We start from the raw sequence: 18,783 nt of genomic DNA on the forward strand, positions 1-18,783 counted from the left end.
TTGGACACAGTGTTAAAGGAAAGGTTTTGTTTCTTTAAGGGGCGGTAATGCAGATTTCAACTAGGAAAGCCAATTTGGGTTTTATTCAGTGAAATCACAAATAATGGAGGCTTGGTAGGTCAGATTCTACCCTGTTTTGCTCATCTGCTCAGCCCAATTATCATCAGATTTAATGTGATGACAGCTGTAGATAGGCAGGTAAGTTTTTGGTCCCGTAATTGACACTCGGTTAACTAATTCTGTTTGTGCAGTAGAGAGCTCCACTGTTGTTTCACAGAGCAGTTTGTGACTCTAGAGAGCTGACAGCAGTTCAACAGTTGGCAAAAATGCTATTTTTAGTTGATGAATTCCACTGGTCTCATGCTGGGACTTTGAGTGAGCAGGACACAGCTTGCAGAAGGAAGAGTTTTTTTCCCTTAATTGGTCAGAGAGATCTGGTTGTCTCTCAGCTCTGGAGGACTTTTAAATATCTACCTAAAATTTCTGCCCCTCTGAGTCTCAAGGGTGATGTGGCCCATCTCTGTAAAGGTTGTGTATGCACCATCTTTGTACTGCTGGCATATATTGCAATGTATGGCAACTATAAATTGCTTGTAGTGGGAATCTTGTTGGCATCAAACTGGAAGAAGCCCATAGGGACTGGAAGTGATCTTAAGCATTTCTTAAGCCTCTGGATTACTTTCAGCCATTGTCTGTTATACTTCTGCAAGAACAGATAGTATGTAGCTGAAATTTTGGGGTGTTTAGACAAAATAGGTTTGTTTTGGTCCACTGTGTTACTTAGACGTTTAATATTTGAGATCAGCTTCTGTGACTAATGGAATGGAGGTAACCACCAAACGATGCCACAGGAGAGCAGGGGGGAAAGGATGGTAGGGAAAAGGTTGGGAGATGAGCCTGAAAGAGAAACAGTGGCAATGAGCAAAGTCCATCAAAATGGATACTTTTGCACAGTAAGTTTCTAGTGCGGACCACCAGTAGATTCTGTCCTTTTGTCTTTTTTGATTAGTTGCATTGCTAGGATGGCAAGTCCTCTGTCTCCGATTAAAACAAACATGTTTTTTAAGCAGTGTTCATTCTGAAATTGCAACCATGTTTTGTAAAATGGCAAAACATGCACCTGGCTTTATTATCTGTAATTTCTCGAAATGAAATTATTACCTAGCTCCACAGCAGTCCATTATGTTTGCTGAAACTAGAGGATAAAATGTTCAAATGTAAAAAAACAAAACAAAAACACGAAACTTTATTGTTCTTGTGCTACTGATGAAGCTGTAAGTGGAGACTGCAGCTCATGCTTAACCACCTTTTTCCCCCTTTGCATTCTGCTGATGTGCTGTAGCTGTTTTAACTTCTGTGTGGTTTGGAAGGGAATAAATCAGGGATACTCCAGTTTATGCCTGACACTGTTACTTGTGCATGCGCCATTCTGATAGCTGTAGTGACTTGTCCTATATAAACATCTCTTTGCAATGTAACAGGTCACAGTAAGATTCAAATGCTATTCTCTGTCTTTAGAATAGACTCAGTATGCAAAAAGTGAAGAACAAGAGATGCTGCAGTTTCTCACACCAAGTCATAGAATCCTTAGGGTTGGAACGGACTTTTAAAGGTCATCTAATCCAATTCCATTGCAATGAACAAGAACATCTACAGCAGGATCAACTAGATTATAGGAATAATAATGCAGGTCATTCCTGCATTACGAGATGCATCAGACCAGCTTCTGGGCTGAGAAGTATCAACTTTGTGTTGCTGAATCATCAGTCTGTTGTAGTAAGATCTAGCTCTCAGCTAAAACACGATTTGAGAGTTTTTAAAGATACTCGTTTCTTTCATAGAACAACAAGACATAAAAAAGCCCCTTATCAATCAGTATGAAAGTGATCTCTCAAGAGACTGCAATAGAAATGTATAAACTAGGAAGTGAGGCTTCTGAAAGAAAAATAATAGGTTGGAATTGTTTGCCTCATCAAGTTCTAAATTAGACAAAATTTCCACCCCATCAAACAAACAAACATACCCAACAGTTTCAGAAATGTAAAAAGCAGCAATTGTTCAGCAAAGCCATTTCCAACTTTTAACTGAAATTTAATAATTCTTGCAGCTTTCCTGCAGAAGATGCTTTCTCAAAAAACAAACAAACCTCACCAAATAAACAACCAAAACCAAAGGATATTTTAGCATCCATCTTCAGCTTTCCTTTATCAGATTGAGGTTGGGTTGGAACAGTTGACTGGGAACAAAGAAAGAAGATTATAAAGGGCTAGCAGCAAGAAGCTTTTTTTCAAGGAAAAAAGAGTTTTATTTTTAGATTTGCTTCACAGCCCGTGAAAGAGACATAGAAAAGGGAAACAATAGATAAAAGAGAAATGGATGTTAATGTTGACAGTAACGTGTGTCTGCATGCAGCCTCAAACCACGTGTGGGAGTAATCTGTCTGATTTTTTGGTTAATTTTCTGAAAAGGATCTTGTGTCCATGTTTTATGTCTCCCATGACCACATATATGTCTGTACAGTTATACAATTATATAGTTGATAGATAAACAGAGGTTAAACAATTATTTCATGTGAAAGATTATCATGATAGAAAGATAACTGGTGAGCATTTTCCTTTTATCATAGATGCTGAAGGTTCACAGTTCCTTGAATACTTGCCTTAGTGAAAAACAGGTTCTTTTTATCCCCAAGACAGGTCTTATCCATCCTGCTATGGGACGAATGTCCCTCAACTTTTACAAAATGTCTCAAACCATCTGTTTAAATTGACAGGCATGGATGCATACAAACATTGAAATGTTATGGCTGATCACATAACCAGTTTACAAATTTGTTCTCTAGCCCTGTTTCACTTATTGACATTGTAAGGGAAACTGAACCTCTGATTAACCACCTGATGCAAGCAATGAGTCAGCTGCGGGAGCACAGGTGAAGGTAATTCAGCTTTGCTACCAGATCTCATTTAAGGGCTGACTACCACTGAGGCAGGTTCTCTTTCTCTGGAGATTACTTCTTTGTGGAGTTCTTGTGGTGAGACTCAACATTGGCAAGCACCCATCTTGGCTGTAGGCCTCAGAGTTGGTGAGCCCTTTTCCTTAAACATTCTTTGGCTATTTCCAACTGTACATTATGCTTGTTTTATTTTAACTGTACAACTTGCATGTGCAGTCTAATTTTTCAGAGGGTAAATGTGAGGAATAAGTAAAGTAGGCAGTATCAATTTATGAACAGTCTTACTTTTTCTTTAAAAGACAAAATGGGATGAATTCAAATAAAGTTGCAAAACATAGTGAATTCTTCTCTTGAGCTGATCTCCTGGGAGGAACCCGCTGCATTAGGATGACCACTTTTTCTCTTGCCTCATTAAGATTCTTCATTTCCTTCATAATGCTGGCACATACTGTAGCTGAGGTCAGGTTCGTTGAGTAGGTCACAATCTTTTTTTGCTACAGTGCTATTTTCTTCTTTACTGTGGAAACTTACAGCATGGCAAAAGCAGACTGAAAATAGACTGTTTCTGTCCTGTTAAAGTTTGTTTGCATGTTTCTATCCCCCTCAAAACTTTCAGTGTTTCATCTCTTCTCTGTTGGTTCTTGAGTTGTTCTCTCTGTCTTGGTAGATTGCTGCTGATAATTCCCCTTATATTTTAACTGCATTTTTTCTTTTAGTATTTTTTTTTTATCATTCTCTTCCAGAAGACAAAAACTCTGTATTTTCTGACCCAGCCATCTCACCAGGGATGATGTGAAGACTGAGAATTGTCATTCTTGGAATTGTCTTCTGTAGGAACTTTTTATTCCAATGCCTTGATTCAAGGTGAAAGAACTTTTTGCTTCAATAAGTAAATATTTCATACATAAAACAAGGAAATGTATTTTAATCTGCTTTAGTTGTTGCTCTTAGCTGTGGCTCCAAGATTATAAGAGGATGATAATTCTGGAGACTGCTTCTTCATTTCCTTGCCCACCTGTGCAGTTTCAGTGACATTCTAAAGAAGTTCTAAAACGAAGCAAAATAAAATTCATTGGAATACTGATTGCAGAGGACCTTTAATTTTAGTGAATATGTTAACGTGATTTCTTTCCTCTTGTTTTTTTTGTATTTCTGACTTTGCTTATGTGAAATCCTGCAAAAGGCAATAACAACAGTCCAATAACACATTCCTTAATCCAGAAAACTAGGAACATGTGTTACTACTTCTTTATTTCTGTATATTCAAGTAAAACTTCTTGTGTTTTTTTGATGTTGTTTTTCTTTGTTGTTTGTTTTTTTAAAGTAGGTTAGTTTTTAATTATTATCAGCATGAAGAAATACATTAAAACAATATTTGATATAAATATGCCAGTTCTACAGTCTAGTGAGCTTAGACTCTGCAGAAGAAGTATACAGATATATAAAACCATCAGACTTCAGTTCTAGCAAATTTTGCCATGCCAACGATTGTGATGGTGTAAGTCTTCTCAGCTCTCTGAGCGGGAGTTGTATAGACTGCGGTTCAAAGTCCTTTATCATTCTGCTTAGCTAATGGCTCTTGCTTTGGCCTTCAGGGGTCATCTTTGTTGCTGAAACAAGAGACTATTTGTCCATTGCTATGCTTACAGATGACCACTGAAGACTGTTATCATGTGAACAAGTTCATAGTTCCTGTGGATGCAGAGTTACTAAGGAAGCCTGAATAAATGGTCTCCAGAAAAAGAAATCAAACCAACCGACTAAATGTAGTCCTATATTAAATTAGAGGCAGTCAAGTGAGTGAACACTTCTGTGGAGCCAGATGTAAAATTGTGCTAAGGATCCAGTACCAGCACTACATGGTTTTGGTGGCTTTACTATAGGCTGTCTCTGGTCAGAGTTCCCATTGTGGGCTGGAGTGCCCTTCCCAGTTAATGGCATTTGCAGGAGCTCAGGTCTTGCACTTTGGATTGCTTGTTGCATTGGTCAGGAGGTGTTTCACATGCCTGTTCCTTGTCCAAACATGAATGCTACTGCAGATGTGTGCTTTAATTCCAGTTTGTGTTCTGATGAGCTTTCTAAGAAGAGCTTTAGCCCAGGGAGGATCTGCAAGATGTGAAGATGTTTCACGAATAATTGTCCAGATTACAGAAAAGAGTAATAGCTGCAGAAATGTGTTTTCTTTGGTTGTTTCTGGGCTAAAGATAGCATTATTCACTGGTTATGCTAACCTGGATACAGTGACTTCCCAGTGGGTCACTCTCGCAACTCCTGAGCTGCCATAGTGATGTGCTGGGCTCCCAGTGTGATCAGTTTAGCTTACAGCTGTACTTGGTGTCAGCAGTAGTTGTAAGGGTTAACATGATTAGTTTCACTTGTAGTCATTGGTAAGTATGGTTGCCCTTGCAATCAGTTCCCTTTGTGTTAAGTTCCTTGTTGCACAGCTATGTGGTACTGTCTGCAGTCACATTAGGTAAGGGAGCAGCTGTGAGGGGAAAGTGGACAATAAAGGTGTAGGAGAGTAGGTGGGTACAATCTCTTATATGAGGTAGAGTACACAGTGACTGTATACTGGGAGACTAAAAAAGAAAACCTATAGTTAAGTTTTTTTACCCCTTGATGTTTCTTCAGAGTCTGGACTGTGGAAAAATATGGTTTGTTTCACTGATATTACTAAATAGTGATACCAGCTGGGTAATACCAGAGCTCATCTAAGAATACATTTGCTGTTGTATTGATTCAGACTTTGATGGCAAAAGCATTCTCTTGCTCACAGTAATCCTGAATGGGTTCTGTCTGTTTCATTTGCTATTTTGAAAAGAATAAGTAAGAGGTAGTAGGTGAAATCTCTTTCCCTCTGGCTTTTGTGAGTTGAGCAGGAAGGGGAGATGATTCTGTGTCGTAAGTGAGAAGTTTTCAACCTCAATTTCTCACTTGAGAATGATGTGATTTAAGCATGATAAATAACATGCGTGAATGTGCAAGGAAAAGGGAATCAGCAATTTAAATGAGTTAATTCACACAGGGAGAGACATACAAAATTTAAAAGACTGTTCTGATATTGTAATTTGACAGAAGAGTGTATGGCCTCAGATGTCTTAAGTTCTAGGGATTAGCATTGCTCTCAGAAAGGGGATTCCTTCCATTGAATACATCGCGTCATATTACCAGTTAGCATTAAATGCTGCCAAATTTATTGCATGTAGTATGTCTTCTAGCCTTAACTGTCCTGTGTGTAAGCATACATCTGTCTGTTCCTCCCTGTTTTTGGGTCCCTTCCTTTTTCTTACCCTCTTTTCATCTGCTTGGCCCCCCTAGTAGGACTTTTTCCCTTATTTTTCTCAAGCAGCAGAAAAGATAAGAGAAATGGGTGAGAGGTATTTTCAAGTAGCATTTGAAGATTAGAAAGGAACCCCCCTTTATGAGGTAATGTGTGGGTTTTTTTGTTTTTTTTTGGGGGGGGGGAAGGTTGTGGGGTGTGGGGAAGGGGTTTGCAGTGCTGTAAAACTGGAGATTTGTGTTAAGCTTCTCCTGTGGACATAGTTCAGAAATGGCATATATGGAAAGCTTTTTATTGGTATGAAGGAATCTTTTAACATAAAGATAAGAAAACCTAAGTCCAGCCTACAAAATTTAGTTTATCATTCATCTGGGTGCAGGTAATTTCTATTAAAATGGCATTCTTTTTAGTATGGAAGTAGGAGAATGTTAGGCTAACGCTCTGATTTTTAATTAAACTGTCATGTGCAGAGAGATGTGCTCTTAATGCTCTTGCATGAGCCCAAAAATTGCAGCTAACCATAGTCTCTTAGGCACCTTTAAATTCCAGTCCCTAAATAGAGATTTTATTGGAGAGCTTATAAATAGAAACTAGGTGAGAAGAGCTGAGAGAAGGACTTGATGTCCTCTCATCCTCTTTGCCTGTCTTATTTTTTTAAGTTTTGTGATTAAGTTCTGTTAAGTTGTCACTAAACAGTGAATGATTACTTGCAATTTAGCATGCTCAAGTTTCCCTCTCAGCTCTCCTGGTGCATATAAATTGCTATCAATAGCTTCTTTTAATTTTCAGGCTAGGCAAGCAGCAGATAGAAAAGTATTTTGTGTATGCTTCAGTTCAAGCTGCATTGGGTGGTTTGGAGCTGCAGTGGGGGAGTTGTGAGAGCTTTTCCTTTCTCCTCTTGCTAGGCTCGTGCGCTCATCTGCCTTTTTGGCAGCCGGAGAAGCTGCAATGGCAGCGCTGGCCCCAGCAGGCTTCGCGTTGCTCTTGGCAGGATGAAGTTCATTTATCTTTATGCTTCAGCTCTCGTTCATGGGAGCTAGCATGTTTTCCCAAGAGTGGGAATGGTATTAAGATGTTCTAAGTCTCTGTCTGGCTGTAACTTCAGCTTTCTATAAAGCGAGGCTTTTCAGGGCCTCATGTGATGTGTCCTGTTCTCCTCCCTTTTATTTTATTATTATTTTTAAGAGCAGGCCATATATTTTCCTAGAAATAACTTTCTGTGTGTCTGCTGCTGAAGTAATGTAATAATGAGAAAATGTAATATAGCCAGGGTTGGGATGGGCTCCTAGAACCATTTCAGTCAAGACCACATGAAAGAAAATATCACTCAGCCTTTCTTGCTATGCTGCAAAAAGAAAAAGATTTGGGTGGTGTTTGCGTAGCTGCAATGCAAGTCAAGGCCTGTGCCTTCAGAGTTCTGCTCTGCTGGACATAAGCACAGGTATTAGGTGTCAATATTCTGAAGGGCTTGTTGGAAAACATAACAAACTATATGCATTATACTTATTGCCCTAAGTAAAAGTTATTTCTCTGTGAATTTAAAGCCGCTTTGCAACCACATACTTGGTTAATCTTTTTAGGAGAATCTTGAGATGCTTTGGGCACATTTATCCAGAGCCTTCAATTTTGGGCTGTTTTCATTTTACTGGAAAAGTTTTATCTTTTTCCCTGTTATTTTAGTTACTTGGAAGTCACCCAACTCTATGTATACAAATACGGTTTTAACCTACATGCTTTTAATTCTGAAATTGCCTTAATTAAATACAAATATCTGTGAAAATATACCACCAACTTTTCACTTAAACAAGATACAGTAAACAAAGGGTATTCACTCACGCTAACAAGTCAAATGTTCATAATCATTGTCGCTGTCTGCTCAATATTTAAAGTTGAAAACTATTTTTTACAGGTAAATTCCCACTCAAATTTTGAGAACTAGGAGGAAGGTGCTTTGACAGTAAATTTTAGTTTAATTTTAGCTTACATTTTGAACCAAGCCTCAGAGGTTTGTTTTTTTTTAATATGTCTTGTATTGTGTTCATAGATGAGAAAGGGAATTGCACATGTAATCAAAGCAAGATTTTCTACAGCGACTAGTTACTAGCAGTTGGAAAGAAAAGATGCTTTAACATTTGCTCAAAACTAGCACAATTACTAACGTTGTACTGAGCTTTGAAAAGCATCTGTTCTGTCACACAATCACTGCATACTTGCCTTGTAGTTCCAGTTAGGCTAGAAAGCAGTACCTTTAATTTGATATAAATGAACTTGCACTGCATGCACGTGTATCTCTGTTAGTAAAAGCATGAAGAAATAACAACGAAGTAGTTGGTTGGTATACAACCAGTTTCAGTGCTGTGTTCCCTTTTAGTTTCTTTAAAGCTTTTGAAAGATAAAATTGAATTTCCAAATAACTATATTGAGAAATTCTAAGTAGAGGTGGAAATAAAATGGATATGGAAAATTTGGGGCATTACCACCAGATGAGTTTAAAATGATAAGGCAAAACAGACATTTCTTCAGCTGAACTTTTTATGTAGTCATTTTGTAACCTATTGCCCGAGTACGTACAGTGCAGACTGAGTCCCCTATTTGAAATTCACTGCAAGGCAGTGATTATTGGAGTTAATAGCACATACTTGATCTTTTATATTTATAAAATTTGCTTATGTAAGTGATACGTTTGTGAAAGTATAAATGAAGAAAATTAATTTTAAAGTGGGCTGAAGTTTACAGTCTTGATCCAGATTCAGATCAGGCAAAGGATACATGGGGGAAATGTTAACAGTGATATTGCTACTTATTGTGAAGTCCTCTGTAGGGTGAATGGAAGATCTCTTTAGCATAGACCATGTAGTCAGCGTAAAGCCCTCTAAATACAAAGCTAAGTTCATTATATTAATGCTTAAAAGCAAGGCAGATGTTTCATAATGAAAACAAATACAACACCACAAATAATTACAATGTAAGTCAGAGCTGTGTTCATTTCCTTTATACTGGCTGTAAGCAGTAGGTTCCAAGACATTCTTCTGTTCTGAATTTCAGGTGCAGCAAGAAATAATGAAGTTCAAAAGGAAACAATGAATTATGAACCTCCTTTCCCTTCCATTTTTGGCTGGCCTAGGTGGGTGCCATTCAATATGACATTACTTATCCTCTGTCAAGGTCCAGCTTTACTGTGTAGTAGGGATGGCTTTAAAAATAAAAAAGTCAGTCCTTTCCTTTTTGAGGATGTTCCCTTGAGTAGTGTCACAATGTCTGGGTTAATATCATACTTCTGGAAGCGCAGCCAGGATGTGCACTCCTTTAATGTTTGACTCTCTGTTGTGAGGGCCCAGATCATCACAAAAATAATCCAAATAATAAAAACTGAGAGGATTTCTGGAGGCTGTCAGAGTCCTTTAGAATATTTACTCTTGTAACTATTCTATTTCAATTATTTCTCACTTTCTAGTATGCAAACCTTAGCATTTCTAGTTAACGTTTGATTTTCAACAAAGGAAGCATAGGAAGAGCCTGCTACAAGAAAATACTGTCAGTGGGACCTGAAAATATTGCCATAAAAATTTACTTGCCAAAACATTATGTTTTTCTAGCACTTTCCTATGATTATGATGCTAATGAAAATGGAAGCTGTTACATCCATCTGTCAAAAATATTACTCTCTTTGGAAAGGAAGCATTGAGAATTGTGTTCGTCTATCATAACCCTAGGAGGAATATTTGACAGTCTGGCAGCAAGCAGGAGGTTTGATAATGTCGCCTTTGTTGGAGCCCCTGGTCTGGGGCAGGAGTTGTAACAGGAAAACGTGAAATCTGTTTTCATCTGAGTTTCATTTCTGCAGCTGTACTAACACAACAGTAGGTGCCAATGCCCTGATTTATCCCATGCATTTAGGCTGCTAACATCCACGTTTTCCTAAATGAATGCCAAGGATTGTGGTCTATCAGTGTTGACAAATTCAGTATAGTAATGTTGGATGTTTAAAGTCGCATCTTCTGGGTATTACCAGCATCACAGGCAAGTATTGTTATATTGCTACAATTTGCCTTTTGTTGTAAAACTTCTCATTCTCCTTCACCAGTGGAGAATTCAGTCTGTGTCCAGTCCTTTAATGCCTCAAAGCCTAGCTTTGGCTGCTTGTTGTCAAGGCAACTCTGCTGTGCAGTGTCAGTCTCTCTTCCTTCCATTGCATCATTGCTTTCCCTATAGCTAAGAACTACATCAAGTAAATTAAACTCATCAATCACACCTGAAAAAAGATGCTGAGGATGTTTTATGTACATTTCCAATATCATAGCAGATTCAGCCAGAGCAGTTGTTCTAAACTGTAACCTCTACCTTAATCTTCATAACACATGCAGTAAGCCTGCTGGGAAATATTTGGTGACTGAAAATAACACTTTCCTCTGTGTATTGTAAGTGCTATTGTTATTACTTGCTTTTCTAGCAAGAAGTTTCTTTGTATGTATTACTAGTCATAGAAGTAAATGTGTCCAGCAATTTACAGTCCTTTGTGCTTAAGCTGTCGTGTAAAAAGAGCGTTACATTCCTTGGGTATCTGGGCCCTGTTTTTAATGACCAGATCTTGAACGGGACTTTTCAGTTGAGTGAAAGTTGTGTTCTCTCTATTTCCTGCAGAGATTAATTATTATTATTTTTAAAGGTGTCTGTCAAAATGTGCCCGTTATTCCAAACTGGAAATGCATAGAAATAAGAATAATTATCCTTTCAGGGAGCTGTCTAGCAAATAGCTGGTCAGTGAATGTGGCTGACACATGACATTTAAATAGTGAGATATTTTGCATATACCAGGAAATGCCAGAAATATCAGATGTGTTATTTTTCTACAATGCTGTTGCAGTTAATTACTTGAAGCCATTTTATATATGTAGTTTGCTCAGTGAAGCGTTTGACTTTTGATATTCTTTGTAAAATAAGGAAACTGGAAAAAAAAAAAGTTACACACATCATTCTTTGCTGAAATGAATATAATTTGAGAAAAATGTAACCTATTTGAAATTATATTAACTATATTTACCATTGTAAGTGTGGTAACTGGAGGCTTTTAGTGTAGTCTTTGTAATTTCCATTCTGAGACAATGCTCAACAAGATGTAATCTACTGGAAGTCTGTGTAACTCATGGGAGATGATATAAGGAATTCCAATATTCCCATCATCTCCAAATTGCTTTGAAATTATATTATTCGTTTCCATTTATTCTGAGGAAAAATAAAGCCCTTAAACTTATTTTACCCTCATGCAAGCGAGGTCTTCTGGTTTTCAAAGTGAACTTAATATGCTTCTGGTATGATTTCAAAATAAAATGAACAGAAGTGATTTTAAAGCTCAATAAGAGTCAAAGCCCTTGTTTTTAAGAGACAGTGCTTGCTTTTATTTGAAGTGGAAGTGAAGTACTGCTTTTTCTTGTGTCAGAGTGTTCAAGCAATGAAGCAGTGCTTTTACTTCTGATTCATTAAGTAAATTAACAACTGTATTTTGAATTTATTGAGTAAAGCCCACAGGAATTGATTTTTTTGATGGTGAGGATTTGGCAAGGGATCATTTTAAAATTAGGCCAGTAGTGGAATTCAGCCAACTTCTGCCTTAAAGGTTGTAAAATCTTTCCCCAGCCCTGAGAATCTTATTGGTAGGTAATCACTGGAGATGCTTGCAGTGGTAATTATTTTTATTTCTATTTTGTTAACCAAAGCTAGAAGGCAGGTGGGTAGAATATATGTTCTGGACTGTTAAACATCCGGTCTTCTCCTCTAGAGACAAATGCAGCTATCAAAATACATTCTGAGTAATCAGTTTTCATAAGATGATGGCCCTTTAATGCAGGTAATGAGGATTTTCCTTTTATAGGCTGGACAGAATAGTGAAGTCAGCTCTGACTGTTATTAAAGCAGCAGGAGTGCAGCAGCTCTCACAGATGTTGAATTTCTCCCCTGCAGAGAATTTGATATTCATTATTTTCCTGTCACTGGCATTTGGTTTTGTATGCAGGTTCAGAAAACCTTCCGATAAGAACAATTTTCCATTGGCCATGAGACATCCATAGGGTTCTCACAATCCATCCTGGACCACGGAAGTGGAGGTAGGGCAAAACCTGAACCCTCGTTCTGAACTGATAAGAATCTAATCTTGCAGCAAAGATTGTTCTTCTGATGCTGCAAAGTACAACTTCAAGCATAGATAGCTTTTGATACGCACGTTTTGATTGCTGCCATTCTGAACAAGCCCGGCAGACGCATGTTAACTATGAAATGCTAAATGTAGAACAGACACCAGTATATAACCTTCCCCTCCCTAGGGAACCAAAGAATTTTCTTTTCAGCATTGGAATTCTCAACTAAAATGCTGCATTAAAATCAGTTGGTGACAATGAATAATATTCCTACTGATCTCTAGAGCCTCTGCAAGCCCCGAAGCAGAGATTATGCATTCTATTCAATGCCACAGAAAGTTTATTCTAAAATAAGCTATTTTCTTTTTTCAAAGGAGGTGATAAGAAATACAATAAGCTGTGATAAAGCCACTACTGTAATAAGAACTGTGCTCCTGAAACCCTTCTTTAAACTGAAGTTATGTAAAAATCTTCCTCCCCCTAGACTAAAACAATTAACAATTTCTGTGAAATAAATGATAGCTCTGTGAACTGTCATGACACTCGTGAAATAAGGAATGTACATTTCCTATAGCTCAGGGCGCATGCCAAAGTAATTCAAGGCAAAGAATGAGAAGCTATGAGCAGAAGTTTCAAGACAAGTTGTATCAGAGCAACTCCATGCTCGATAATGAACTGCTATATCAACAATAGAAGTTTTTGGGTTCTGCATTGCTAGCCTGGTTAGTTATATTGGTTATAAAAGAAAGAATGTGGTTTCTTCCTATTGTCTCTCTTGTTTTTGTTATTTTTAAGCTAAAGAGTGGTGTTTGTTGGGAACATGGAAGGTAGTTAGAAACCTAGGCTGATCTCGATAGATCATTGCATAGGAATGCTGAAGGTGATTCCAGGGGGTGTCAACGGAATCAATCAGTATTTGACTCCTGGAGTACTCGAGAGTGTATTATAAGAACATATTAATCCTATCTGAAGAGCCATTTGAATAGTTGAGCAAATCTGTGCTGTGAAAAGTAGTTTTAATATTGGATCTCTTGCAATTTTGTCATATATATTCATATATATTTTTTGCAACTGTGTTTTTTGGGAAAATATCTTGAAGTTTTATCTAACAATAAGACTGAACCACAGAAATTAATCAAACTGTTTAAATTCATTCTTGTCTGGATAAGCCATTAAATTGTGGCGCTGAATCATTCATGTGGCACTGCAAATAATTTAAGAATATGCATAAGCTACTCCTATCATTTATAATTTATTAAATTAAACAGTGGCAGGTTGCAGACACATGTGCAGGAATGTATTTGTTAGACTGTTAAACAGCTCTGTTGGTCCCTGGCACAGCTTTGGCTTTGCCCTCCTGGATATCTTTTGGGTGTACTTTGAGAGCATCCCCAACAGGCTCATTAGATGTGGCCAGCTCAGTGCTGGAGATTTATTACAAGTTAATTTCTGAATGGACCTTAGGAGTTGGCCTCAGTGCCAGAGAACAGCTTGGAGCAGTTTTTTAATTGATTAGTACAGATTTATTCACAGAGCAACTGGGGCCGTCTTGGGGGCCTTACGGTACCAGGTGTTTTATCTAGAAGAAACATCTTCCTGTGGCCAGTGCTAGTCAGGTAACTTGCTCACACATAATGAGGTCCATAAAGGTCCTGAGGGGGACCATTTAAAACCGAGTTGATGAAAGATATGTTTTTACTTGCTTTTGTAATTACTTTTGCTGATGTTCATGTTAAGACCCAGATTGACACGCTATACAGTGGGCTAATCTGAATTAAGTTCTTGACCTTTGTAGTGACGTAGGAAATCCTTGTTTTTGCATGTCTTTGCCCATGTTTAGAAACAAATTCAAATGGAACCTTTTTAAGGCATTGCAGTTTGGTTTTTGGTTTTCCACGTATGCTTTTGTTCTATTTTGAAGACTTAGGTGTAGCTGCTCTTTGTGCCTGTTACTCCTCATCCATTGTGGCAGTTCTGCTGCAGTCCCCTGCTTATTATAAAAAAATAATATATATATATTTTTAATTGGAGATTCTGTAATTGTGTTTCCATTCTTTTTGTGTGTTTCTTTTTACTTCACACATTACTTGAGCTGGTTAGGAATTATGTTTCTATGAGGCTTATTTTGTCAGAAGTTTGAGTTAACTAAATCAGAGCTTTTCTTGGGAATATTCCAGTCATTGAAAAAACACCACCAAAACATAATATATATATATATCTCCAGATCAGATTTTAAGGTAAAAAAATAAACAAAAGAGAAGTGAAATGTTCTCTGTAAGAGAGTATTCATTCTGACATGTAGGGCATTTTATTTGTGGTATAGTAGAATGGCTCAGTAAAGACTTGAACTGACTAATGGCCACTTCTCCGCTACCTTGAGGTACTTGTAATGTGCATCTAACATCTGTCTTTGGAGTAGTGACACTATGCTCCTACATCATTTGCAGTAACGAGTGCTGTGAAGGTCTTTGTGTTTGATTAGAATAGGTGCAGGTAAAAAACAACTTCATTACCAGAGTAAAATACTTAGGCTTTAGCATCTTCAACATGTGGTCCATAGCACCCCTTAGGTACTCTCTGGGAATTGAGCGTTGTCTTCTTTCTCTTTGTGTTGAAGTAGATGACTACATTAATGTAATAGTTTGGTAAGGAGCTTTAGCCTTAAGTAAAATAACTATCAGAAACTCAGAGCGAGCAGCTGCTAGTGCTTTGCAGATCCTGGCCTTGTACTCAAATGTATTTTTCTGGTAAATCACATCAAATACACCAAAGTATATTCTCTGTTTGAAGTGACATATGTAGAATTACTGTGAAAATAATGAGAGCAAGGTATACTAGAGGAACACGTTACATTGACAAAATTCTCTTGTTTGGTTTGTCACAGAAGTTATTTTGTTTGTTTCTCTGTTAGCTGCAGGAAAATCTTCAGTTTCCATTTGTTCTCAGAATGAAATGAAGACATAATGTCCCCCTTCCAAAAGGAGGAAAGAAAAACACCCAAAAGCTGAGACAGTCATTGTCTCCGATTGGAAATAACTTTGTGGAAATAACTTTGTGAGGTGCCTCAACTGAATGCACACATACCAATAGTAAATGTAGGAGTATTTGTTATTACTGCACATGTATACGCTACTGTATGTCAGCATACTCTCTTCCCTTATTCTGCTGACATTGGTAAGGTATGTAAGAAGTGCTGTCTTGATCATATTAATTTTCAGTGCTTTCTTTGCTTTTCCAGAGTTGTGTTTGCAGGAAGTTGCCTGTTCCTCTCAAACTTAGCAGTGTGCTGGTGTGCTTAGTAAGTGTGACTAAAAGTGTGCCTCAGAGGGCTCTCAGAGCACTTGGAGTCCTGCTGTGTTTTGTCTCAACCCCCACAATCTTGAGGGCTCAATCTGGCCATTACACTGTGATAAGCTACAATGAGACAAGTTAATGCCTGTCAAAATTGCCACTGTTCTGAGTGAAGGAAAATCACTCAATTGCTGTTTGGGTTTAGTTAAAGGTAACTAGAGCTTTGTGTAAAGTAAGGATTTAGTTTATGTGATGTTGTTTGTTTTCCTTTATTCCCCTTTGATTTTTGTGAAGCTGATGAGCGCTGTGCTATAGTGGGTACTGTGCTGGCTGCTGGGTTAAGATTTTTCCCTGTAAGGGTTTGGGAGGATGGAGTGAGAAGGAGGAGGAACCCAATGCTCTTGTGCAGCAGAGATATCTAGGCTGTAATCCAAAACTAATCCAACAACAAAATCAACAAACTGAAAAAAAGAGTGCAATGAAAGTGATGCTTACTAGAGGCAAATAGTGTTGAAGGGACAGCTCTGATTAAATTCTGTTTAGGAGGCAGAGCAGTTTCAACAGACTACAAGGATGTGCCTAAGCAAGTATTATCTTGTCTGTTTTATCAGCCCTGGTGCAGAGAGCATGTATTGGAAGTGTTGCTGAGGTCTGAGATAAAGGTTTGGTTACCTTCCCTTTTGTTTCACTGAGCCTTTGGCTCCTAGATTATGTTACAGACATTCAGAATTACATCAGTTTCGTGAATGGTGCAGTTGTAAATGAGTTTAGTTGAACCAATGGAAAAATCTGAGTTCAGTTTAAGTGTGGTTAAATTGATGCCTTTTTAAACAAAGGTAAAAGTGGTGTTTTATAAGTTGTTTTACAGTGAAACGTGATTGTAAACTAGAACTGAGAATTTATGTATATACATGAGATATTATGGACTTCTTGCTGAAAACAATAAAGATGCAAATTATGTAGTTGTGAGCAGAAGAGACTTTTGGTTTTAACTGTGTTAAGGAATTTGTAATGTAGAGATGAGCTTAAATAACTAGAGAGTTTCTCAGCTCAATTTCCTCTTTCTGTAAGTCTTGTGTAAGTCTTGTTGCCTTTTCCCTTTTTAAGGAGTGTAACAGAGAAACACTTTATCCATGGACACTTTATCTCCATCAGGAGAGGGGTGGTCAGCAGGGATAGGGAGGTGATTGTCCCTCTCTACTCTGCTCTTGTGAGGCCCCATCTGGAGTACTGTGTCCAGGTGTGGAGCCCTAAGTACAAAAAAGATATGGAGATTTTGGAAAGGGTCCAGAGGAGGGCCACGAAGATGATCAGGGGGCTGGAGCACCTCCCCTATGAGGACAGGCTGAGGGAGTTGGGTTTGTTCAGCCTGGAGAAGAGAATGTTGCGGGGTGACCTCATTGCAGCCTTTCAATACCTGAAGGGAACTTACTCCCAGGAGGGGAGTAAACTCTTCGAAAGGGCTGATAATAGCAGGACTAGGGGAAATGGTTTAAGTTAAAAGAGGGAAGATTTAGGTTGGATGTTAGGGGGAAGTTCTTTACTAGGAGAGTGGTTAGGTCCTGTAACAGGCTGCCCAGGGAGGTTGTGGATGCCCCGTCCTTGGAGGTGTTCAAGACCAGGTTGGACAGGGCTCTGGGCAACCTGATCTAGTAAAGGCGTATGTTTGGTGGCCCTGCTAGGCAGGGGGGTTGGAACTACATGATCCTTGAGGTCCCTTCCAACCTGGGTCATTCTGTGATTCTGTGATGGGCAAAGTATTTCTTGTGATGTCAACTTGTGAGAAAGATTTTCATGAATCATAAGCTAACTAATTTCTGCGGGCTTTAGTAGAAGTTGTAGGAATTAGGCATGTTTGAAAACTAAACTGGTGCCTTCAGCACTGTGGTCAACAAGGCACAACACAGGGGTCATAAAATTTGAATGTGACTGTGCTTGATTCCCTTCATCTAGGTCACCAATGAAGATGTCTGAGATTATCAGCCCAGTACTGATCCCATTGGATATCCCACCAGTCTCCTATTGGACTTTGTGCACCTGGTCCCGAGCCAGTGAGCCCACAGTTTGGCCAATTTCCAGTACAGCTCACCATCCATTTATCTGATACATACTTCAATAGTTTGACATCTTTTTAATCAGCTGTGACTGTCCTGTAGAGGGCGAGACGTAATAAAGAACCCCTTGGATATTGCCAGCCTTTCACTTTGGGCTTAGTGCTTACATTAATTCCTTTGTTTATTCATTTTGTAGTGTTGAGGTCACACTCACACAACTTATATGGATTTTTTATTGTCTTGGAGAAAAGCAGTACATTTTAATTCAGAGCTCACTGTCAGACATAGTCAGGTTTCCCTTCCTGGCCTGATTATCTCATTAATGGCATCTTCACAGAAATAAAGTAATGGGAATTTTTGTCTTTAGATCTGTAGCTTTCAGATGGCTTGCTTTCTTTTGAAGAGTATAAAATAGCAGCTTGGAGTTTTATGCCCACTTTTGTAACATCAGGTTAGGGTTGCATGACTCCAAACTATTGAACAATCTTAAGCCTTGAGAAGATATGTGAAATTGCGTGTAAACTAAATGAGATTAAAATAGGGGGACCCAAGACCTTCACAAGAAATTTGTTCCACAGAATGGCTTCTTGCTCCAATAGGTGAGAAATGCAGGGAAGGAAATTAGCACCGCTTTGTAAATAAAAGGCTCAGGATTCCAGAAAAGCATTTTAGCATGTCACAGTAACTGGTGCTGCTTCTATGTAATATTTCAGTGCATTGCTTAATGGTGAACTCATGCAACAGGGAGGAATTAATAAAATTATTTATGTCCTATTAACAAAACAGGACAAGGTTTAACAAAAGAAGCTATCAAAGCTTATAGGGCAGTTTATTTTATGTGCATGTTCTTCAGTCAGCTATGCTTACAGACTGACATAACTGAAGCTTGCAAATAAAATCAGCTGCACTTTTGTTTAATTTTTCAGGTTATTTCTTAATTTATTTATTTAATTTTTTTGCATGATTATCATCACAAAGCATGTTTTTGGTTTTAGCAGAATAAGTCATCGCTGTGACAAGCAGTACTGCTTCATGTACATTAACTGTTGTATACGCAGCTTTGACTCAAAACTG

At 38.2% G+C, this 18,783-nt stretch overlaps 1 long non-coding RNA gene across 2 annotated transcripts; it reads left to right on the forward strand.

Moving 5' to 3' along the window:
* The first annotated feature begins 3,007 nt into the window (after positions 1–3,007).
* On the forward strand, positions 3,008–17,842 carry LOC140253557 (uncharacterized). Of its 2 annotated transcripts, none has more exons than XR_011903892.1 (4): positions 3,008–3,082; positions 3,697–3,817; positions 9,279–9,357; positions 17,609–17,842. It is a non-coding gene; the product is annotated as an uncharacterized lncRNA (long non-coding RNA). The 2 variants fall into 2 exon arrangements; XR_011903893.1 differs by lacking the exon at positions 17,609–17,842 and adding an exon at positions 9,830–10,224.
* The last annotated feature ends 941 nt before the right edge of the window (positions 17,843–18,783 follow it).

This window comes from Excalfactoria chinensis, chromosome 5 (genome assembly GCF_039878825.1).
Source record: "Excalfactoria chinensis isolate bCotChi1 chromosome 5, bCotChi1.hap2, whole genome shotgun sequence".
In the NCBI taxonomy this organism is placed as follows: domain Eukaryota; kingdom Metazoa; phylum Chordata; class Aves; order Galliformes; family Phasianidae; genus Excalfactoria; species Excalfactoria chinensis.